At 36.2% G+C, this 18,941-nt stretch overlaps 1 protein-coding gene and 1 long non-coding RNA gene across 19 annotated transcripts in view; one reads left to right on the top strand and one right to left on the bottom strand.

Moving 5' to 3' along the window:
* Positions 1-18,941, bottom strand: part of TAFA5 (TAFA chemokine like family member 5) — a 673,456-nt gene that overhangs the window by 566,697 nt on the left and 87,818 nt on the right. The gene's annotated exons all lie outside the window — the stretch shown is intronic.
* Positions 382-1,501, top strand: LOC115493513 (uncharacterized). Its single transcript, XR_003958348.4, has 2 exons — positions 382-602; positions 1,034-1,501. It is a non-coding gene; the product is annotated as an uncharacterized lncRNA (long non-coding RNA).

Here is an 18,941-nt window from a genome sequence, read left to right as displayed (position 1 = left end):
AGAGAGAAATGTATTTCCACCAGTTAATTTTAGCAATATTTAAGCTTTTTTTTTTTTTTTTTTTTTTTTCCCTCTTTTCCCTGCATACCAATGGCTGGCTTGTATTTCTTTGCTTTTGAGCTAGGCACAACTACAGCAGTCCTCAAAATTTTATTCCCAGTCTTCACCTGATGCTGGGTAACTGTCACTGGAGTAGAAATTAACATCTAAAGAGATGCTATTGATCTCTGTTTTGTGGCATGATGTAGCTGCCATAGGAACTACAAATACATTTCATTATCTCTTTCCATGAACACCTAAAATTTTGTTTTTCCCTTGACTTACCAAAGTAGGTGATACTTTAATATATCTTTAATATTTTTGACAGGCTATATGCTGCTTCCTGTCCTGTCTCCTAGTGGCAGATTCATAAAAGGGATAGCACAGCCTAGATAATTTAGAATTAGCACTGTGTAACCTCCTTGCTAACAGTGCATATTTACTTAGAACTTTTGACAATTTAGGGGTTTTTTTTTAAAGTAATTTTGTTTCATTTTGTGTTTCAGTTGCATTATTTTGCTGTTCGTTTCTTCTTCCTACCATCTTACTGACTGTATCTTCAGGTATAATTTTCATTTGCTTTTCTATTTATAAAGATTTGTGCCAGCAGTTGATGCCATGTAGACAGTTTTCCACTGGAAACTCACTGAACATTCTCCCAAACAGCAGTCACCATTTGGTAACAGCTTTTGGCCACTACCGAAAAAGGAGCTGCCTAAGAAGTTAGAGGTCTTGTGATCTGATCCCTTGAAGCACTGGTAAATTCTCCCAAAACACATACCTGAAATCACACAGTGTGCCAGCACAGGCACTATGTGCAGTGCAGTGTCCTAGGTTTGCTCACAGAGGGGGAGCCTAGAGCCCTGGGGCCGGGCCACATTGCTATTCTATAGCGCTCACATCATCGCTGCCAGGGGGTTGGTTCCAGGAGAAGGAAAAAAAGGGAATATACTCTGGAAATTCACTATTTTCTTGTGTTTCTTCCTGATCCCAGCCGAGTGTGTGCCACGATGCCAGTGCGAGAAGCAGTCGTGGAATGGAGCAGCAGAACCTGAGCTGAGCCCTAGCCCAGCCAAGCCCAGGCTGGGCAGACAGGAGTTGAGCCAAGCATTGCTGGCCACAGTCAACCCCAGCAAGGCAGAAAGCAGGCAACACCACGGAGAGGATTTTGGGAATTTGTCCATCATTGTTTTTCGTTGTCTCAGGCTCAGGGATGGGGAATGCTGGCTGCGGGGTGTCCACCACCTTGTCTTTGTCTCAAGAATAACTGTGAGCTGCTGCCAAACGTCCCCATCTTGTCTTTGCATCAGCAGTCACATGGAGCTAAACTGAGGTGTTAGTGACCACCTTTTGCATGTAAAGAACCATCTATTCCATATGCTTTTGTTACTAATATTGCTGCTGGTGCTGTGCATTTCTTATTCCACTGCTGTTTGCTTTCACTAAATTGTTGCCTCAACCCACAGTCTCTGCTTTTGTCCCTCTCTCACCAGATGGGGGCTGGAGAAAGGAGAGTGGCTTATTTGAGGTTTAATTACTAGCAGGTGTTAAACCACCACATACAGTCAAACACTGCTACCCTATTCCTTCATCCATGTTGTATTCCTGGATCATCTTCCTCACATCTGCCTACCAAGAAATCTACCCTTATATAGTTCAAATCTTTAAGCAGTTCAGTTCTGAAATGTTGCTTTTGTCCTCTCTCATTTTGCTTTATATGCTCCACCTGTTACAGGGAGCACCTCAATTTGCAATAGCTGCTCTGACACATTTAACAGCACAATTATAGATGACTTGGTAACCACCCATTGACTAAAAATAACCTAGCAACTGAAGACACACTTGGGTATTTATACTTAGATATCCCAGAGGAACCCTTCACAGCTCCTGTAGCTGGGGAAAACATATGTATCTCACCAAATGCAGTAGGCTAGGAATCCTCAGGGGTGGGGGCGGAGGGACGTAGGGGAAGTGATAACATTGCACAGCTGAAAGATTTTCCAGACAACACTCTGCCAGCTAATCCAACTCTTATCCAACTAGCTCTGCAATTAAGGTTTCCTACTGAGAACAACGACAGCGTTATAACCTGGGGAATTTTCTACATAAAAAACCTCTTTGCATCTGGGATTGAAAAATGTAGAGCCTTAAAATCCAGCGCCTACACTGATGGTATTTGCCACCATTACAGATCCTAAGGAACTCTAATGCCAGTATGCATATGAGAAAATACATGAGCTGCAATGAATGAACTGCCAATGAGGAGGGAGACAGGCAGCATATCTTCTGTGAAGAGTGTGCAGTGCTGAAACTCATTCTCGCCTTCCAACACACGGATTACTTCATTTTTTTTAATTCAAGATGTACCAAGTTGTTACACAACCTGTTCAGGAGGAAATAGTCTGATATCTGAACAAAGAGACATCTAAATGATGTGATTTGATTTCTATGATACATGATTATATATGCTATGGCTGCCTGTGGCTAGTTTTATATTTGAGCAGAAGAAACTTGGAATTTTATGGAAAGAACCCCATATGACTTAATAGAGAACTTCTATTACCGCAGTATCTGTTTGCCCATTCTTTTTCTACTCCCCATTTTTCCTGGTTTATCTATGGCCTTCATCCATTCCTGTCTTCAAAATATGCTTTTATTATCTGAATAGTTAGCAGATTACAGCAAGAAAAAGAACTACTAATCTCAAAAAGAGATTGTACAATGTCATAAGGGCCTTTCTACATCCATTCTGTTGTAAGATTATTGTTTTGAAATGAAGTGTTCAAGGTGAGGTTGGATGGGGCTTTGAACAACCTGATCTAGTGAAAAATGTCCCTAGCCATGGCAAAGGCTTGGACTAGATGACCTTTGGAAGTCCCTCCCAACCCAAACCATTCTGTGATTCTGTGATAATTCAGAGAAAGCATACAACTCTTGAAACTCACACTTAAGACTGATGTGCAAGACTCAAACATTCTGATGACTGTAGGGCTATTCACAAAAATCACAAATTCAGAGGGCTTATCCTCATATTTTTACGTATTCTAAGATCATTTGGACTTTTAAACACTTCTCGAAATACAACTGTTCACTCTTTTTTTTAGAAAAGGGATTTGTATGTTAACTAGGATGAGTAACCACATTAAATTAAGGGAATGTAGTTATGATCCAGGTTTCCAGCATCAATTCTTGAGGGTCTAGCTTAAAAATACACAACTAAAAGGCTGCAACATTCAGGGAGTAAGTTTTTAATTGAGAATGAGACCCACAGAGAAAGCCACTCTGAATACACACAAACTCTATGAGCCGTGTCACAGCAAGCCTTTATAGAATGGCCAATACCAGTGTTGCATGGAAAAGTGCATAAGCTAACGGATTTGTAATGTCTGTTGTTTTCTTCCATCTTAGTGGAGGGAGAAAATTAAAAAAAAACAAAGCAAAACACCAATTCTATGGAAATGAATTCCGCTATACAAGCTCATACTTGTATAGATATCCCAGAGGAACCTGGCAACTTAAGCAATGAAATCTTTGATCTGTAGTTTTAAGTTTAACTAGAGAACCTCCTTTACATTTCTTTAGATTTTGACTTTACACATTTTTCAAAATCTGGGTGTTACAAAAATTGAAGTTAGCCACTTGAATTCTTTCCTTTAGCAATTCTTATTGTAATATGTATAAAAGGGAGCAGCAGCAAAAGTGATGCATATCCAGAACACCACCAGGTACCTCCACAGTAAGTTAGAACAGGTTCTGAACATATGGGGAAGAGAAAACAACTGCCTCTAGTATTTGAGCACATTGGGTGATACTCCTGAGAGAAGTGCAGATGGTTTAAAATTATTCAAAACCTTAAATAAACAGTTAAAATTGTTACATGCACAGAATTAACAATTGCTACATTTTACGTATAAATTAAAATAGGTTTATCACTATGGTGCTCTTTCCTTAAACCTAACAATTCTCTTGTTTTCAAGGGATTATCAGACTATGACATTAAAAGAGACAGAGAATTTTATAAAAGTTTATTCTGGGTCTGTATTCAGGAATAAATAATGGTGAAATGGTTGTTAAATTTAAACCTTTAATCTGAGTACAGAAACTTATTTGTTATTCTGAAATATAAACCAATCATTTTACAAGCCATTCATGTATAATATAGTTCACTTGTTCTTGAGAGTAAAGAAAAAGTATCAGTGTATCTCTAGCTATTATTAAATATGGCCACTTAATACTAAATGGTATAAAACTTCTATTTTTTTTTTGTTGTAAGAAAGTGGATTATTAAAACCTAATCTCAGGTTTATTACTGGATTCTATGGAATTAACACAGTGGAGGCCTCTCTGTTTACACCTGGATTGGATAATGGTAGGAACTGCAGATTAATATAACTTTCTCTTGTATGCACAACCTATTCATTATTTGCTTGTCTGTTTGTTTTTATAGGAAGTTTATTTCTTCTATTTACCAGATATATCAGGAGTCATATTACTCACTATATTTAAGGAAGTAGCCACTGCATAGCACCTTTTTCACAAAACGTTTTTTGAAAAACGTTTTAAGTGGCAAACAACCTCTTTGGTTTTATTTTAAATTATGCTGTCCTAATATGAACCATTTTTTTTTGCATGCTTATATTATTTTGAAATAGAAAGCTTTAATTACAACATGAAATTGAGCATCTAAGGTTTTTGGCATTTAACAAAAAAACAGTACTAAAACATGGCCCCTTGGTCATGAGGCAGTGACAGTGCACAACCTGAACTAACTTCTGTAAAAATCATGGCGATATTGTAGCTGATTCAGCTGTATTTCAACTGGAAAAAGCATTACAAAGAGCATTATACAAACATTGTAAGAAATAAAACATCCTTCTGTACAGCAGAATATACTCTCTCCTTAGACACTACTTAACCTTGAGTACAGAAGGAATGGAGTGCCAAATCCTAGAACCTTTTAGCAATACACCTGTGCTGGAATGTCTCAATCATTATCATACTCATCTTCAGGTTTTTAAACAAGAGGTAAAAAGCTTTCTCTAATTTCTTAGTGTACCCTCAGTGAAAGCCCCACACCAACAGCCTATATAGTCCACAGGTGAGAGTTCACAAGCCCTTAAGTTTTCAGTTGTCTATGTACATAAATGAAAGGGGACACGAGTCATGATAACTAATTGTTCCTGACTGAACAGGGGTGTGCAAGGTAATATGTAGATAGTAAGGATGATATTACATTACAGCTTGAATTGAGTATAAATCTTAAACTAGCAGATTGGTTAAGACATGCCTGCAGAAACAGCTTTGACCCTAAAGTCACAGTAAAAATCTGAGTCTGATTTACCACACCAGTCCTAATATAGGGGTAATAGACATTAGATTAGCATAATATTATACATTGAATGGCTACTATATTAGAAGTAGACCTATCAGAAGTGCAATGATGAATTGAAGTTTTTATGCATGAATTACCACACATAGATTTTATTGTATTTAATTTTTAAAAAATACTTGTTACGTGATTCTTTTAGGAAAAAAAAAATTATTTGGTTTTGTTTAACATTTCAGAGGAAACTAGTTTAGTCTATTCTGTCAGTAAACCATTAAATATTATGTCAGTAACACAGTTTATAAACTGTGCTCTCAATCCATGCCATAGTGCTCGGAGAATGTGTCAACACTCAGTGATTTCTTTACCCAGCTCAAAAGCATCTTGGAGGCACCCCGGGCACAGCCACTGAGGGTTATCCGCTCCAAAATAGCTGTTATAATCTGAATGGAAGGACCATAAATGATTCAATTGAAATCATGCCTGAAAATGAAAAAGGAAACTAACACAGAACAAGCTATAACATTAGTGGGTCTAACAGTGTGCACACCTGAAGGTCTAGCATTGAAGACTGGTGTTTCCCTTTACAGTCATCCTACTCTATGAGACAGCTACTTCAAGATGCCGAGAATAGTACTTACAAAATTGGCCTTTACTGTTGTTCAGAAGAGTTATTTTGCATCTTTTCAGATGTAAACAAAAACATCCAGTCACCTCTGACACAACTGAAACTTGGTAGAGTTGGCTCTCTCCCTACCCTTTCTTCTTTTCTCTTTGAAAGAGCTTAAGTATTCATATCTTTCCTATGAAGTGGTTATAATATAGCACCTACCTAGTCATAGCCTTCATAGTAAAACTATTTTAAACAAAAACATACAGGCTAAATACTGGATCCAAGTGCAGCTTACTTTGAAGATTTTTTTTTTAACTTTATGGAGAAACTTGATCAGATTTTTTTTTTTTTGCAACAGAAAACTAATGGAATTCTATACAGTCAGACCAGATTGAATTCCCAAAACACGTGACAATTACTTCTAGAATTGAGGGACTAGTTAAAAATCAGTATATTTAGTAGAATAATTATTATGGTTAAAAAGGACATCTTGGTTTCATTTTGAATGACAAACACTTTTAAATTGTTTTCTCTTTGCCTACTTGTAACAAATTTTTATTTTATTCCATTAGGAACCATAAGATTTTAAAATACTTTATTTTCAAAATCACTTCAGAACAATAAAAAGAGGGATATAAAAAGCAGGTGTGTACTTTATGTGGTAAACTGAAATATCAAATAGTATGAGCAAGATAACATCTAATTGTATATTAAGTATCACCTGAGGGATCAGCAAGGCGATCCACAAGTAATCAGAAGTTATTTTGTTGAAGTAAACGTGCAACTGGCATCAATCCTAAAGACATTCCAAAGGTAGGAAGATCTTTATCAATAATATCCTCTCAAAATGGATATAATCCCGCTATGACCAATGACCTCCTACTGTGAGAAATAGCTGAAATTTACTTTGCCATAAGGAAAAGGCCTTACTCTTTCCAGATTATGTGCCCTGCTGCTTCTCATACAGAAAAGCATTCTCAAGAAGGCAGTCCTTAAAAAAAAAGGAATACAACTGTAATAGTTTCATTACTTTTTACTGTTTTATTTTCTTTTTCCAGGTATACTACCAAATATGTGTAATCTTTCTGACTGACACAACATAGAACAAAAAATTCTTTGACAGAAATTTGAATTTTCCACTGTTTTTGATTATGATATTTTTAATTGGTTGACTATCAGAACTAAGTTTTGAAAACAGGTATCCTTTCATTTTAATTTTTTTCCCAAACGACAGTAATCTTGAGCATCCCAGTTATTTTTGTGTGATTCATACTGTGTCTTAAAGATGATTAATTTGACATAAAATATAAAATATTTCATATTTTTTGAGAAGAGAAAAATAGTCCTTTGAGTTACAGTCTTCCTGAATATTCTGGTAGATATTTTAGTGTTGCTGTACTATGAAAAAGTATTTTTACAGGAAATTTCTGGTAACAGTAGATTTTACTAAAATAATGTTCAATAACCACATAAATAAACTAAAAATTGAAAAGATGTTAGAATGTGCAACAACTGAGACAAAATACTGGCTCACTAACAATTGTGAAATTAATCTTCCTCTCTTGACTTCATTAATAATTTTTTCTTCAATCATGCATCAACTTGAATTACAGAATCCTAAATTCTGATTAAGAATCAGGTCCTGTATTTACTGAAAAACTGAAAGACAAGATAGTACTGAGTCTTTTGCTAAATCCAGAAAATACACGACACTGGGAGCAGCCTGATGGTTGTGAATTCAAGTGAAGATTGGGAGTTGATGCTTGTGGCTCCTTTTGTGGTAAGTTTCTACAACACTGCAATAGTATATCTCTTTCATTTTTGCTTCTTCTGTCCAGAATAGTATATGTTATGTATGTGTATAATAGAGGATATCAACCCTATTCAATCTCCAATACTCATAGAGATAAGCAAAAAAAATCACAAAGCTCTTTTCTCTTGCATTGTGAGGAAAGTCTTAACCATAGCAGAATATAATATTCCTTTTGAGAAGAATTTACATTGTCGCTTATATGGGATTATTATTAAAAGCAATTCTATTCACTACATATTCAAACAACAATAGTGGAGGGATGGACTTCATGGCAAACAAGCAACCTCATCAACCCTGGCATGAATGAGGCCTGTTCTTCTGCATGTTTACATCTTCTATTTAACTGCAATTAACTGAATTCGTACAGTTCAATACTTTTTAAGACCATGTCAATTCTCTACATTTAATGCAGTAGGAAAGGACATAGGATGTTCCCACCATTGGGGCATTTATAGAGTCTCTATCTTCTAATGATGATTTCATCAGCATTTTTGTTGAACCCAACCACTCAATTAGAAAGCTTTACATGGAAGCACAACAGATATCTGTTTTTCTGAGCCTCAAAAGTTGCAGAGCCCTGTCCTTAGTGACAGCTCACATTCTTCCAAATCTCTTACTTATGCAGTGTGTCTGCTGCTACTACTGTGTATAAATAAAAACAAAACAAGCCATAGCAAAACAAATTTTTTTTTTATGCAGTCATTGCAGCAACTTTTCCCCTATTCTGGAAATCTTTCACCAAGTCCTTTCCAAAAGACTCGGGAATATTGAATACTCTTTTTCTACTCCTTGGTGCTTATGTCCTGAGTGCCACATTCAGATTTTAACACTGACCAGCATTCAAACAGGAAAATTAAAATGAAGTTATAGTGGCTTACCAATTTATCTCCCATCAGTGCCTTGTAACCTGGTGTAACTGCATGGTGTGTCGGCATTCACACATGTGAAGGTTATTTCAGAAAGAAAGGACAGACTGAAAGAACAGCCTATATCCACAAGGAAAAAGTAGAGTAGACATTTGAGCAAACTGTTTAACTTTAAAGGCAATTAGGCAATGAAATTACTTGCCTGAGGAGGTAGTTTAGACAATGTAATGAGAAGTGCTTAAAATAGAATAAACTGTTTGCAAGACAGATACAGATGTAAATAACCCTCCATGTTTTGAGCTAGATGAATCAGGAGAGGTATCTTTTCTATTCAAATGTCTGACTAAAAATGGTATTCTCTTTCTTTGGGAACAGCTTTCCAACTTATGACTGTTTACACCTGTTCTGAATATTAAAGTGAAACTGCACTCCAAAAGGCAGTTTAACCTCACTGTATCATTATAAAGTGGATTTATTCATAACAAGCATCTATGAAAAACCTTCCAACAAAAAACCCTTAGTCAGGGAGATGCACATTGTTGCAAAAATGGATTGTTTCTCTAAGTGCTTATATGGCCCCATTGCTATAGCATCCAAGTGCCTTACAAACATTAATGAATGTATTCTCACAACACCCCTGGGAGATAGAGATAGTATTATTAGCTAATGCACAAAGAGTTGCTTGTCCAAAGTCACACAGAAAGTCTGTGGCACAGCCAAGACTCAAAACTGTGATTTCCTGCCCACTGCTGTAACCATGACTATCTTCTCCTATCTATATACAGCATTTCAAAATTTGTTACATATAACCTCAGATCTACACAATAAGCCTTTCTGTTCAGCTGTAGATCCAACCACTGATGTAATAAAGAAAAATAACTTTGTTTATCTGGAAGCTTCATTACAGCAACAAATTTGCAGGTTACTCAAACAATGACAGTTATATGGACCATAACCGGTACTGATATATGAGAGCAATGAAAGAGAATTCCCTGATCATCACATTCAGAACAGAAGGCATCATATCCAGAACATGACTTTGATACCTAAATATTTTCCTTCAGATAATGTACATTATACAGAGAAGTCTTGTTTTGAGAATAAAGGGAAGGGGAAAAAAAAAAAAAAAAAAAGAAAAAAAAAAAGGCTAGCTGTATTCCTCATATTCCCCAAACAGTTCCTTGTGGATAAACTATATCTGCAATAAAATGACACACACGGTATTTCTAGATGTAATGAGGTCATATCTGTAGGGACAGCTGCAGTAAATTTATTTACACCTGAATATCAGAGAATATGACATCTACTTGATACTTTTATCATGTAAATATATGATATTTAGACATAGATAGATAGATAGATAGATAGATTAGATAGATAGATAGATAGATAGATAGATAGATAGATAGATAGATAGATAGATAGAAAGATAGATGATAGATACAGTTTTGCAGTCATTCAATGAGTTCAGAGATCTGAACAAATGATAACAGGATTATTCTAAATCAGGAACACAGCAACTTGTCTTTTATTTTGGCAAAAGGGAAGCACAGGCATTACATTTTTTTTCAAGTGCTAAATAATTAAAAAAGAGAAAATAGTGGACAACTGCATAAATAATGGAAAATGGTATGATGGTATGGTGGATCAAAAAGTGAATAATGGTCCAAAAATACAATATTATTGTAACAAAGTGAAGTATAATCTTGGAGTTTATTGACAGAAACAAAAGACAAGGTAAGTAGTGTCTCCTGAATTTCCAACAGCTGCACTTTTCTCAGTTAATGGCTTCATCTTTTAAGAAAAATGCAGATAAATTAGACCTGGTTTTAATTAGAGCTAACAGATAAGAAAGGGGATTTACAATAGATGCTAACTGAAAACAGCTCATCTGTCAGGACAATTAAATAAATAACGGAGCTGTTTATTATTGATAGTGAATTCACATTTCAACACATGTTTAAGAATAAGTTAATAAATACCCATTAATGTGATCCTAATTCACATGATAGGATAGACTAGACATGGTCCTCAGATCCATTTCAGCCTAACACTTACATTTGATCACTGTTCAAAAAATCATTCAGACCACTCATTGTTCAAGAACTCCTGTTGCAGAATCTCTTATCACCTCTCTTCCCATCTCTATTACTTTCTCTTATTTTCTTTTTTCCTCTTTCCCCCATCAATTGTGTGTCTTCCAGCCCTCCCTCTGTCCTTTCTGTGTGCACCTAAAGTCACATGTCCCTATTTGGACTGGAAATTCCTGAGATGTTTGCCTTTAGCAACCTTAGCATGTTACAGAACATCCTATTCCTAGAGATCAGATATGTTCCCTATAGACTACATCAAGGTCCAAATTTAAATAAAATATTCTTTAAGCTACTCATACACTCTCTACAGGACCAGAAAACTGCAATGAGTTGGTACTTCTGCGCAATTTTTATTATCATTTTTATTACCAAAGTAATAGGAAGATAGCCTGTACATTAGCAAAATTATCAGGTTAGAGAAAAAGAGACTCTTGATATTAAAGGGTTTAGGTGCTCAGTTCAGTTGCAGGAATAGTTTTTCATTTTCTCTGGTTCTCCCAAGCACAGGGCCAGATTTTTTTGCCTGTTTACTACCATCACAGCTACGTGTTCATGTTTGCACATGCAAAAAACTTCCTCTGATTTAACCTGTTGCGCAGGCATAATTCTGTTTCCTAAAAAGCAATGTCATGTGAAAGACAAAAAACTGTCCTGTACCATAAATTTATCTCCTTTAATTTCATTTGAGACTGTTGACACAGGGACTGGGTAGAGATAAATGGAAGTGCACTCAAATGAAAGGATAATAGGATTTAATAGTTCCTAGTTCCAGGTGAAATGCAGTCAAACAGGAGTATAGGAAATGTTTCTAACAAAGGACTAAAGAAAGACTACACTTAGAGCACCCTCTTGGAGATATAATCCCTTTTGGGACTGTTTCTTAGTACTGAAATCAGGCCATGTTATCTGGTTAGATCAGGTTCTTTGCCCTACTTTGTTCCCACATATATAAAGCTGACTGGGACAAACCATTCCTTTATCTGAAAATTATACAAAAGCCGTAACAATATCAATAAATGTATTTTTACTTTTTGAAATAGCAGCCTGCATATCTCCCACTAAGGAGTACAGTCCCCTATACAAAATATCCATATTCACTGGCATAGAGGTTATTAGAATAGCTATATTTATGTGCAGTGTCAAAGGGACAGTATAAATGACTGACTAAAAGCTCGGATGTCTGGCAAGTCCAGAAGTGCACACATGAAGAAAAATCCTTACTTGAGGAGAAAATCAGCCTTTGCTTAGAATGTGCAGGAGCCTGCAGGATGCTTTTCAGACAATCTGGAAAGAAAGACTACTGAAGTTACAGCGGGTACCAGAGAGCCCACTTACAAGATGTTAGCAAGGGCCCTCTGCTGTGAAGTGTGTGGAGTGCCTGGCCAAACACTAATGAAGAAAGCCACAGGAATCCCATACTGGAAACTGAAACTTAAGCAGTTAAATATGAACATATGGAGCTAGGCAAGCTGTAGGAGTCCCAGATAGTGGTGGTGGTTTAGACAACAGCACTCGTTATTTCTCGCAGGATGATCATATCAATGAGAAGAGTCTCAGAATTGTATCAGTTAAAATGGACGGCTTCACTTAAAATGGACAACCACCATCAAGATAATCAGGGAAAGAAGTCATGATGACTCACTGAAAAAAGAAACAAATATAAAATTTCACTTGAAATTTGGACATGATCAGCATTGCATTATTTTTACCAGGAGCTAACAGACTGTCAACAATATACAGGGGGGAAGATCTTAGAGAATGGCAAGTGAAGCACATTCCCTCTTGTGAAAGGGAATTTTATTCTTTGCATTAATAATCTCTGATATAATATGACAATACTAAAATACAGTCAGAAATATAGCTGTGGGGTAATGATTTGTTACTTTTGATTTTGCTTGGTTTATTTTGTGTCTGTGCTTGACTGCAGGAAAACACAAGGCCTTTCTGACTTTCACACAAAAAGCACAAGGCCTTATGAATGAGAAATGTTTGAGAAATCACTGTGAGCTATCACCAAAATCTCAAATGAGTCTGCTTCATGTACCTTCATTTCACTTGATAACAGAGATAATTTCCTCTTATTTTACAGTCTTTGAGTCTCAGAATAGTTGAAGTTAGAGGAAACTTCCGGAAATCATCTAGTCAAATCTCCCCGCTCAGAGCAGGGTCAGCTGGGGATACAGTTAAGTGAGAATTCTCTGTGAGGATGGAGATCACCAAACCCTGGTGGATATCCTCTTCCAGTGTTCAAACACCCTTATTATTTCCATTTATGCCCATTTTCCCTTGACTCATCATAATAATTTAGGCAAAATTCAGCCAAAATTGAAGAAATCAAAGGAGACTGTTCCTGAGAGAAGGGGGTGACAGAAGCTATTGTTCAGCTGAGCAGTAGCATGCAATACCAACTACCACATGGATCTACAGGCCACCATGGCAAAGATGTCTTCTATGGGCTTCCACATCCACAGAAATTTTACTGCAGTCTGCTTCATATGAGTACTGGCAGTAAGCTACATGGATAATGTTTTCTTGCTCCAAAACTTTATATAGAATTTATGTTATTTGATAAGGACAAAAATAGCATCTACCTGTCAGTCTAAGAAACAGAAATTTGAAAAACACTGACAAAAGTTAGAGCTAAGGCAGATTACAATATTTATTGATAAAACAAAGTTCAAGGGAACATTTTAAAATCCATGTAGAACATGCATACAGCATATAAAAATGAAAATATCAATAGGATTTTCAAACTTTGCCCAAAATATCAGAGATTAAATTCCTAATGGCTGAGTAAAGAGGTTAAGGAAAATAAGAGCAAAGTGTTAATTGCATCTTTAAAATTCTGCTGATTTTATTTTGCTTAATTAAACATTAATAGTTTGAACTTTTCCGAATAGTGAGTAACATTACAGAGTAAAATCACATTCCAGACATTACAAAAGAAAAGTATTTGCAGGGAACCTGAGAGATAATATCACATCGTGCTACATATTTTTTTAACAAAATAAAGGGAAAAAGAAGAGACATAAATAAAAAAGCCCCAATACCTTGGTTTGCTTTCTCTTAAGCAATAAAGCAGATTCATTTTGAGCAAGGACTTTATCACAACTCTCCTAAATGTTTCCATGATCCTAGAATGTAGCGTGTTCCATAAAGAAGACCACTTCAAATAATCGTTTATAATCAATTTTATTATAAAAGAAATTTAAACAACTCTTCTCTGATAATTTCAATATAATGATTATATCCGAATGCTTTCTGTGCCCCCTGCCCTACCTTCCTGCTGCAGCGGTGCCGCCTCGCTCTGCCATGAGCTGTCCCTTCAGCACCACAAGCCACCACAGCAGCTGAACCACTTAAAGCCCTCCAATCAACTCCATCAGTTAATTGTCTCATGAAAGAAGAGTGTTCCCATCCTATTCAGACTCTAGAAATACATGTTTAAGAGACATAAATTAAACTATTTAAATTGAGTTCTGAATTATGCATACGTAAATATAGTCATTTAGAGGAAACTAGAAATACTGGTAATTTTATAAACCAGTACTTGTATAAAAGACAAAGAAATTCCTTCAAAACTATGTATTTGATAAATCTATATGTGTTTGAAAATTCTGTCAGAACTGCAAAGCAAGAAATAATTTCTTCTCAACAGCTAAGCATACATAATAGAATTCTTTTAGACAACGAACCAATGTTACTTAATCCCACTTTACAAAACTTCCATTTTTTATATGGGTGATAAGTGTAGATTTTCTTTCCAAAACATTTGAGTGTCTATTTGATACAAAATTCCTAATCTGTAATCACTAAAAAGATCATATGAAAGAATGTCTTTGATGTGCTGCAGAACTGTGTTTCTTAGTCAATAGAAAAAATGGGGAAAAAAAAAATCTGAGACCTATGCATACACATGCATACACATGGCAAGATGAGATTAAAAGTCCAGGTTTAAAACCAGCACTAAATGCATTAAACTCTAGATAGACTATTTAGATAGCAACAAAGTTATTGTCTTCTACTGTATTTTTACCTATAAATACTCTTGCAAATTTCAGATGTAACTGAATGTCCTGCATTCAGCTAGAGTAGAGTTAATTTCTTCTTGGTACTTGCTACAGAGCTGCCTTTCAGATTCAGAATGAGAATGATGTTCATAACACATCAAGTTTTGTTTTTTTGAGAAGTTGTGTTTATCCTAAGTCAAAGAACTTTTTTTTCCTTGTCTCATGCTCTGGCAGTGAGCAGAACACAGAAGAAACTGTTTGGGAGCACAGCTGGGACAGGTGACCTGAACAAACCAAAGGGTTATTCCATATCATAGAACATCATTCCCATTATATAAACCAAGGGAGTTACTCAGAATGGGAGTCCAACCTGGGTTCAGGAAGGAATGTCTAGAATATGTCAGCAGGTGGTGAGCAACTGCTTTGTGCATTGCTTGGTTGGTTGGTTGTGGTTTTTTTTTTTTCTTTTTATTATCATTCTTCCTATTATTTATCATTCTTATTGTATTTTACAGTATTTTAAATTATTAAACTGAAGTTTAATAATTATTAAACTGAAGTTTAAATTATTAAATTGAAGTTTTACTTCAATTCTCCCCCCATTCAGGGAGAGGATTTGAGAGCGTGGCTGTGTGGTGTTTTATCTCCAGCTGCACTTAAAACAACAGTCCTTTTTTGGCAACCAATGTGGGGCTCAATGGGTTGAGATAAAAACAGATTGTACCAGAGGGTGTTAAAAGAAAATTAATATAAACACTCATTGCATTGGTTTAACAGTTGCTAGTTAAAATGTGGACTTATTTGCTCTCCTATTTGTGCCTTTTTGTCTCTATTATACCAGTAATACATTTCTTACAGTACGTGTTCTCCGTGGTGGTTTCATAGGATGGGCTAATGATATGACATGGTTCCTGGTTGGGACACCAGTCTGATGTCTGCATTCAGTATTGCAGGCACTCCGTGCCTTGGGACCCTTCTCCTGAGAGTGATTCATAGTCACATCTTTGTTGTTTTCTCCACAGATGAACAATCTATGGGGAAGACACCTTCCTAACTTTTCCCTCCCCTCTTTTTTTACTCTCTTGTCCTACAAGCTGATTACAGAAGTTCAGAATTATAAAGATTTTGGATATCCTTTTAATACCCTTGAAACCAAACAACATTGGTTTTGGTTTTTTTTTTAATTTTTGGGGGGGTTTTTTGACTTGTTTGTTTGTTTGTTTGTTTTGGGGGGTTTTTTGGTTTTTTTGTTGTTGTTGTTTTGTTTTTTGTTTTTTGGGTTTTTTTGCTAGAAGCATGTTGTTCTGTATGGTTCAGTTCTTCTTTAAGGTCAGCAAAAAAATTAAGATTATTATCCAGAGGTCTGCCCAAAAGGTGGGGTGTGTGGGATTGTATGGACAAATACCCAGGGCAGTTGGTATCTCCAACATGTTTGCACCTTACCTCTGAATAAGTCCAGAAGCCAGAAAAACTATTAAAATATTTTTTTAAAGTGTGCTGGCACCTGGCACTCCAAAGAGAACCCAAATCATAGCAACGTGTTGGGACCTGGCCCAGGTTTATTGAGCCATATTCAACACTGCTTGGTGCCTGCAGGAGAAAAAGAAGGTCTCTAAATCTGACAATGAGACAACAGGCCCTGCAGCTGCTCCAACCGTTGGCTGCAGTATAATAATACTTAGGAAGAAATTACATTTGCTCCCTTTTGATGTAATGAGGAGATTGTTCGTGCTGGAAAGTTCAGAACTCCACCTTGTGGTGGTAATTTTAACTGTAAATTGAAAACTGGGGAGATGAAAAGGAATGCAGATGAAACCAGAGAAAGCAGGAGAAATTCAGGTTTGAACTACAGTGAATAAATTCTGTGTAGGTTCATTTGAAGAACCCTCCAAATTCACTTAAGATCTGAGGCAAAGAAAAACTTATAAGGATGTCTTTGTTTGGGCAAAAAAATATTTACACAACATCACAATGTGTGTATATTCAGTGCGGAGATAGGCTTTCATCACTGCTCTACTCCTTTTATCAAGACAAATGCCTGAAAGTTAGCACATATCTATGCTTACAGAAGGCATTCAGTGGGTTCCTTTAGCCTTCTTCTAGCAACAAATGCTAAGCATTCTGCTGGACTTTAATTGTTTAAGGAAATCCAGACTGACTGTCTCCCAGCACAGACTGCAATAAATACCTGATAATCAACAACTTAAATTCCATCACTCCATGTTTCTATATGAAAATCAAATAATCTGCTAGGAAAATATTAATAGTTTTTATTTCTAAACCAATATTTAAGTATCTAAGCATCTGGCAATTTTCTCCAACCTAAAACAAAATGATCATAGCATCAGTCTGATGTACAGAAGCTGAAACATTGATATGCATATATTGAAAAAAGTTCCAGGCACTACCATTTTAATAATAATGTTTTGGTTTAATTTTTCATTATCCTACAGAAAAAGAGGTTTAAGGGTGACAAGTTGACCGAGCAAGTTACTATTCCAAATTCCTAGAATTCCACTGATGCTCTGATTTATCTGTTTCTTTTTGGTGAAGCACAATGCATTTTGAGGATCCCTGTTTCCCTTCATTATACTGCTGACTTGTAACTGAGACTCATATGCTCTACTGTTGATGTATCTTTGCAGAAAGCATAAACTGAATTATCTAAGTTATTTTAAAAAGCCAAAAAATACTACTAATTTATCTAGCAATAATACTAGTAATAGTTGTTTGGTGTCTTTGTTTGTTTGTTTATACTGTTTAACTAAATATTTTACTTGGAAAAATCATTACCATGCCTCTGGGACAGAGGCCAATTCTTGTACATCTTCAGTCACAGAAACTTACAAGGTAAAAAACCCAGAGAGTCTTGACCACCAGGGATCCTCAGCTGTTCAGTGTAAGTAACAAACCCCCATTCCTGGTCAGATATTCCTTTATTACTGGAAGTATCAATTTGTTGCAAGAGGTATTAATAGCTCTACATGTCATCATATACAAACAGAAGAAGAAGACATCATCAACTATTCCTTTGTATTCTTGTCTAAGCCCTTCTGTGCAATCAGGAGTCCCCTGCAGAAGGAGGGTGCAAAGTCAAGACACTGACAGAGCTCAAGACACATTTTGCCAACACTCCCAGGCACATGGTGTGAGTCCTGCACAGGGCCAGCAGTTGGACACGATGATCCTGGTGATTCCTTCTAACTCAGCGTATTCTATGATTATATTCTATGACTCTATGCTAATCTTCTTAGAGGAGACACTAGAAATAGTCTTAGAAAAAGTATTCCTATGTTTATTGTACACCAGAGAACATTGTGCCCCAACAGCTCACACTGACAACATCCGCACACAAGCACTGTGCACCCCTGACTTGCTAGTATTTCAGAAAACCATTGTGTAAATCTTAAAAAACAAAGACCAAGACTTTTCAACAAATAAATTACTTCATACCTGTCCCTGGAATATACCCCTATGGACCACCACCAGACTCTTTAAAATTATTCCATAACTATAAACAAATCTACATCATCCTAATACACAAGGCACACACACTGGTACATTTCTATCCTGACATGAAACTAGCAGCAAAAGCAATAAATACCTTACATTCAGGGCTTGCAGACAACTATAAACATTTAGGTCATGATAGTATAAAAGTTTTACCCACCAGAAGAGAGTAAAATCTACAATGCAGCTATAAAAATAGTAAGCTTTCATTAATTTTTAGCATGGTTGCCTCTTAATGAAATGTTGCTGCCATTATTCTGTGTTGGATGAAGAAATCAGAATGAAGGCCTGCCAAACTTATGTGTGCAACTGCAGCAGAACTCTGTAACAAAATAAAGGTTTTAGTAGAGGAAATGAAATATTTTTCATTTGGTTCCCGTACTGATCAATGCACCCTACCTTGAGGGACCTGAATTAAAATTGAGCTCAGTGGATGAATTATTGAAACATAATAGATATTAGGCAGAACAGACAAGCAAAAAAGCACATTATACCAAGACTTCTCCAAATCCCAAACATCTAAATTTGCAGATTTATGCGATTCAGTCACCTGGGAAATAAAAGGTTTCCTAGATTTCCTCTCCTTTCAGTCTCATATTTTCCCTCAGGTTCCTACAGCTAACCTACCCACAGAGCTCTCCTCACACTAGAAAAATAGGCAGGAGTTTCAT

Source organism: Taeniopygia guttata, chromosome 1A (genome assembly GCF_048771995.1).
Source record: "Taeniopygia guttata chromosome 1A, bTaeGut7.mat, whole genome shotgun sequence".
NCBI lineage: Eukaryota > Metazoa > Chordata > Aves > Passeriformes > Estrildidae > Taeniopygia > Taeniopygia guttata.
The sequence above is the reverse complement of the archived record's forward strand: the minus strand, read 5'-3'. Positions and strand labels throughout refer to the sequence as shown.